The 6,686-nt window shown below is 34.6% G+C and overlaps 1 long non-coding RNA gene across 1 annotated transcript in view; it reads left to right on the forward strand.

Annotated features, from left to right (window-relative positions):
• Positions 1–5,668, forward strand: part of LOC140339705 (uncharacterized) — a 13,482-nt gene extending 7,814 nt beyond the window's left edge. Inside the window, exons 2-3 of the long non-coding RNA XR_011922519.1 lie at positions 2,446–2,497; positions 4,466–5,668. This is a non-coding gene — a long non-coding RNA (uncharacterized lncRNA). The remainder of the gene's footprint in view (positions 1–2,445; positions 2,498–4,465) is intronic.
• Positions 5,669–6,686: the final 1,018 nt, after the last annotated feature.

A 6,686-nucleotide genomic window follows, 5' to 3' on the forward strand; every position in this document is an offset into this window, starting at 1 on the left:
TATATATATATATATATATATATATTTATTTATTTATTTAAAATTTCAGACCTAACAGGAACAAAAAGTAAATTCACCAGGAAGCAGCTGATCTAAGTACAAAAGAAGGACAGATTTGAACACTTTAGCTCAACCTGAACCTCCCACACGGAAAATATATCTTTGTATGTCTTTTATGCATGTGCTTTGTTTTTAGGGTATATAGTTTAGAGATTTATCACCAGGTGAAAAATGTACTCCTCTGCATTTAGCACAATGTAATATTTCTATACATTTTTTCTGTTTTGGAATTCAAACTAGCAGTAATTCTCTTTTCGGTCTTCATAGACCACAGATAATTTGAATGTGTATTACAATCCCTGTTTCAAGGTTCTGGTGTGCCATTGCATTAAGTTCCTCTTGTCAGCTCCAACAAAAGCACTTTATTTTTTTTGGAGATAGTATGAGCTGTGAGAAGTGTACATGGCATTTCCTCAAACTTAGCATACAGGTGCAGGAAGCTTATTTATGAGCTGTGGACAGAGAACACCGTGTCCTTTTTTCTCTATTAGTTCAGGCTGCACTTTTCGGTAAACAATTAGATGCCTGTTTTGACAAAAAGAGTTCTGACTTTTTTTGATGGGGCTGATGGATACCATTCATGTTACTAGCAACAAATTCTAAAGATAGATTTATGAATATTAAATCAAGGTTGTAAAATGTTAACCCTAGGGGCTGGCTGCAATTTGCTGACCCAAATATTTATATATTTATACCATACACGAAAAGCCAAAAAAATTGCTGATTTGTATGCAGTTATTTTAAGTTTCCTATTTGCATTTATTATTATTTTTTTTACTTAAAATAAGTTTTTGTTTTGCTTGATATTGTAGGAACTTATCAGATGTTGTTTAAATATCCTAATATATTGTTTTATATTTTTAATATATTAATGTTTGTTGTGCTTTTTTTAATTGTGTATCATATCTTTAAATGTATTATGTGTCTGTGTTTACACTAAGCACCCACATCTCAAACTGCACTTAACTAGGATAGATACTTAGCAAGGTCACAAGGTCAATCTACCGACACTTCCTTGATTTGAACTGATGTCCTTTTTGCCACAAGATTTGGTGCAGTAAAATTGAAAGGAACTTTTCTAATGCTAAAGAGTAATTTCATGACTATTGCACTAATAAAATTACAATAATTCCTTCAATAGCATCTGACTTTGATGCCTTTTGCCTTATTTTTGCTGTCATTTTGATGTTAGATGTCCTTTATATGTTCACCTGAAGTTCAGCTTTAGGCCTAGTTTTGGGCTGATATCACATGGCATCACTACTACTTTCAGATCTCCACAATATAAAGACTGATCATTATATAGTCCAAGGTAAGAACTAGATGGACTCTTTGAGACAACACAGGAATTGCTAAGGAAACACAGGGAAGTTCTGAATTTTCTAACAAAAGCAACATTTTTTTCTTTTTCGGCACATAAAATTCTTTAAAAAATACAATACAAAAAAGTAATAGAAGTTAATTGTTAGCGTTTGATTACTCACAGTGCTTAAAAACTTAAAAACATGTCCCATTTTTCCTCCACAACATGACATTTTTTTCATATTGGGATTAGAAAGAAATTGTCAGCTTCTGGGCATAAAACAATCAACTATTTTCTCAAACCAGGTCTCTTTTGTTTCCCCAGAACTGCAGTTGTAATTGCACTAATTTCAGTGAAGTCGGAACTTTTTTTGTCAAAACAGGCATCTAACTTTTTACCGAAAAGTGCAGCCTGAACTAATAGAGAAAAAAGACAACGGTGTTCTCTGCCACAGCTTATAAATAAGCTTCCTGCACCTGTATGCTAAGTTTGAGGAAACGCCATGCACACTTCTCACAGCTCATACTATCGCTAAAAAAATGAATAAACTGCATTTTTTTAAAGCTGACAGAAGGAACTTAATGGCATGGCAGATAATAACACACCAGAACCTTGAAACAGGGATTGTAACACACATTCATTACAACACACATAAGCACAGCTGCTTTTCATTAATACATTGTAGTGCATTAGTGGATCGCCACTAGCAATGTTAGAATATACTCAACTGCCAAGAAAATGTTCAAACGTTTTCCTAGTTCCTTAGAGGTATCAATTCCAATTATTTTATCTAATAGATTGTGGTTATACACACTGGAAACTGCAAAGCTGAACCACAAAATATGTTAACTGTGAAGCTTTTTCTCTGAAGTTCATCTTTAGAGCCCAATGGAAAGCTCACGTTTTTATTCTGTACGGAACAGCAATTTAATTTAGCAAATTTTATATGTGAAACTACTTTATTTATTGTTCCTTAGTTAAATGAGACCCTTACTTTCTTTCTATTTATTTATGCTGTTATCTACATTACTATATTCTGTATGATTATTTTGGATATTTACGGATTTAAATTCTTATAACAGGTTTATTGGGAAATATTGACCTTCTATGATGGACTGCCAAATCAGAAAAAAGGTAAGATGATATGAAGTTGTATGTCAGAATTGGTTATCTTGAGAATAATTCCAAGTATCATAATTATAAAACAGTGATTGTGACAGCCACTGTGAAATATTCACAACTGGTGAATATTTCTAGTTCATATATTTTTTTAACTACTGAGAATGTCTAATTTAGTGCTTTAGAATAATGCTCCCAAGGCTATATGCTAAAATAAAATTTTTTTGTATTTTTAAAGGACATATTACACTTTTATTCAGTGCATAGTTTTAATAAATACCCTAATAATGTTTTATATTTATGCTTTAAAAAGCATTTTAAAAAGCAATTTAAAAATTACAAAAAGTTTAATCTTAAATTTTTTTTACATTGCTTTAGAAAAAGCTTTAAAAATGCACTGACAGCTGGACAGGAGATAGATTTGTTTACCAACATACCTCTTTATGAAACAATGTAATAGCTGTCATGGTGACCATACGATAGAAAACTATGTAGAATAGTTCTTGATGTTTAGTTATAGCCTTGTGTTGAAACTTTAGATGTGTACATATGGGGTTTTTAGGGAGTAGGTTCATAGTTTTCAGCACCTGTGTTTAATGTAATTGGAATCCATTTGTTTAAAAAAGACAAATTGAAAGTGGTTTCTCTTTACAAACCAAGATCTACTCTTAGGATTGGCCAAAGATCAAAGATCTGCTTCATCAGGAGGAATAGAAGGTATATAAAACAATAAAATGTGTCTGGCAGCCCCTCTCACATAAAAAGAGGATCTCCTCCTTGATGTTCAGATGGTATATGAGCAAGTGATAAACGATTCTCCATACCCGCCAACTCACTGGGATTCTAAGGGTTAGTTACATTAACCTAAGAAGAAGGAGCTTTGTATTTTCCCTAGCATAATGTTCACCTATAGCCAAACTTGTTGGTAATCCCAAGTGTGGCTCAGGGTAAATTTTATTACAAAACAGTAACCCTGAGCCACACTCAGGGTGGAATTGAGGGCCTACCTGGTCCCCACGAGCTTGCGCTGTCATCTAGCGATGCCAGCCCGGCCTTTGTGTCCCCTTAGCAATGCCCGGCATCTGTGTCCCCTGGCCTCGCATCCCCAGCGTGTGAATGTTGGAGACCTGAGGCCAGGGGATGCAAATGCCAGCTGGGCATGGCATGCGTGTGGGCGGGGTGCGCTGGGAGGCTGGGTCCGGCAGGAAATTTAAAAGAAGTATTTTTAAATGTCAAATGTATCCCTTTGACATTTAAATATGCCAATTTCCAAGTCACTTAAACCATCTTTCTTCACCATTCTGATGCTCATTTTGAACTTCATTGACTTGTTGCTATGTGATAGGTTTACTAGATATTTGAGTTAAAGTGGCTGGTGCATTTATATTTCTATTCTGTCTAAGCACCTTCAATATGCCTCAAAATTGTGACAGTCCCAGCTGTAGTTTCTCTCTTCGGGTTGTTTAAAAGGGAGTGAAATTTTAAATTTTTAAGGGAATAATTCCCAATGAATTACAATATATATATATATATATATATATATATATATATATATATATATATTGTATTATTTATTATTCTTTGGATTTTCTGTTCTATGTATTTTAAAAGATTAAAAAAAATATGTTAAGAAATAGCAGTTCTACTGTTAAAATATCTGTTCAACTACTTTTGTTTGATTTAATCGCAGAAGCTTTCCCTTGCTGCCCCTCCCTCTTTGAGTTCTGTACAGGGAATAAAGAGTGGCTAATGTCATGGATAACAGTATTTTCATGTGAACTCATGTTTGAACCGTTCATTTAGCTATTTGCCTTAAGTTTCACTTATAACCTAAAATAAGGTGCCTATTGAAAACACTCAGCAACAACAACTACCGTTCCTGTTTCATAGACAAACACAAGAGCTCAGCCCAATTTAAATTTTATGCTGGTATGTAATCAAATGGATAATATAAGTTAAATAAATTGTAAATTTCTCCCTCAGGTCAAATGGTGGACCAGTTTGCTGCTGACATTACCAGTTGTTTTAGCTGCACCTGAGGAGCAGACCAGTACAACCACAGTTGTGTTACTTTTTCTGCTTCTAATTGTGCTCTGCATCACCCTTGTCCTTGCTTGGAAAAAGCTTGTCCAAACAGAAGGTGGCGAGGCTTATCATCCATTGGAGTTGTGGCAAAGAGCACAGGAGAAGGTGCAGAGTGTGAAGAACAGATGGGCCCATGAAGATGAAGAGGAAGGTACTGTAGAAGACAGAGAAGATGAAGAGGAGGGGTCTGATGTGCAAGGCGAAGAGCCAGACATCACAGCCTTGTAAAAAAAGTCAGACTCAGCATTTTTTTTGAAGTAGAGCCAAACATAACTTGTGTATTGATTATAACATTTTTACAGAAAATCTATAGGTATAGTAGTAGTAAGTGAATGTGATCAACTGTGGTTACCTATGCTCTCATGCTGACCCTCAGTGTATATTTATCTGTATTCTTTCTGTTAAAATTCTTGTAGCAAAACTGATCATGTGCTCCTTGTTAAACCGTTTGGAGAAGTGACATTTAAGTCCAAATAATGACCTTCCATTGCAATAGTTGCAATAACTGATGAATTGCAATGATTGTAGCAGCAGGTAATGTTTGATGGAATGTTAGATTCACTGCTTTATAAATAGAGCCCTTAGTATTAATTGGGAATTATGTACTTAACTAAAAAATAGAAGATAAGGGCAGGGTTATCAGTTTACGTTATTGTAAATAATTGTGCAGGTGTGTGTAAAATTTAAAAACATTGCTTTTATGTAAAATGTATTATATATGAACAGGAGCTAGCCACATTTGCCTCGTATGTATACATAGTGTGCTTCCCGATTAGCAGTGCTTCACAGCAGGTACACTTTGACAGTTAGTATCTGAAAGGCAGTATTTTTTTTTTAAAGGTACAATAAAATATGCTATTACCCCTTGTGTTTTTTTTTCTATGTGCTGATTAGGGTCATCATTTCAATTCTAGTCTTCACCTTCAAAAACAGGCCAGCATTGTCATCTCCCACTTTTGAAACTATGCTGTTTTATTTTTTGAAACCTTTAAATGTTAATATTACTCCACTTGATTATTACTCTACATACAAAGCTTAGAACCTCATGTTTGTGTTGGAATATGTGTTATTTTAATATAAAGTTATCAGGAGTTAACCCTGTGTGACTGCCCTGTGTTATTTTTGCCTAGTTTGTCTCGATATTTTAAATAAAGGCAACAGGGTCAATTCACACAGCCAACAGGTACATTGAAAATTGTATACTCATTTAATTTGATGACATGGTAGAACAGGAAGCATGGTGTAGTTGTGTAATTGTAGTTAGTAATTTTTACACTTTTTTTTTTTTTTTATACCAGCCTGGATGATGTTTGTTATACATGTTAGTCAATACATGTTAGTCATGAAGTTATGAAGTTAGTTATGAAGAATCTGGTATCCTGATGCATTACAATTTAGGGTACTCCCTGTGTAGATTTTTTTTTTTTAATCCTCTTCACAATCCCCGCCAAAAAAGTTGCTTCCTATTTGTCTGACAGACTTTACCCCTGACCCAAATTGTCACTTCAAAAAGACTCTCTTCCCCTTACATTTTTATCTGCTTATCTTTTATCTGCTTGATATTGACATAACAAAAGAACTGCCCACACCAGCCCATGAAATAGCCTTTGATTTATTTGTCCACCATCATTGTTCAATCCACTGAATTAAAGCGGAAAGGTGGTGGTTCAACTGCACCCGAGTTGTTTCATTTAAAATGAATTGTGGTAATGTACAGAACCAAAATTAGAAAAAAGTTGTCTCTGTCCAAATATTTATGGACCTAACTGTATGTCTATAACATCTTTTCTTGCTAGACAACTATAACTGTTCTATCATCTATATAATTAATGTAATTCGAACAGTAGCAATAATGAGCATTGATCATTATTTCAAACACATTAAAGGCTGACATTCAAAGATCCGGCAACCTCCGGACCTGAGGAGTGCCGGAATTTCACAAATTTCAGATTTTTTATGGTTATATACAGCAGCAAATAAATGGGAGGGAAAGCACTTGCAAGCACGACCCAAGAGCTGATTCTGGAGTACAGGGCCATCAAAACATAAACAGTGCCTCCAGAAAACTGTAAATTTGAAAATGCGCTCTGAAATCCATGCCGGAAATCTGAAGGAACCG

This window comes from Pyxicephalus adspersus, chromosome 10, assembly GCF_032062135.1.
Source record: "Pyxicephalus adspersus chromosome 10, UCB_Pads_2.0, whole genome shotgun sequence".
Taxonomy (NCBI): domain Eukaryota; kingdom Metazoa; phylum Chordata; class Amphibia; order Anura; family Pyxicephalidae; genus Pyxicephalus; species Pyxicephalus adspersus.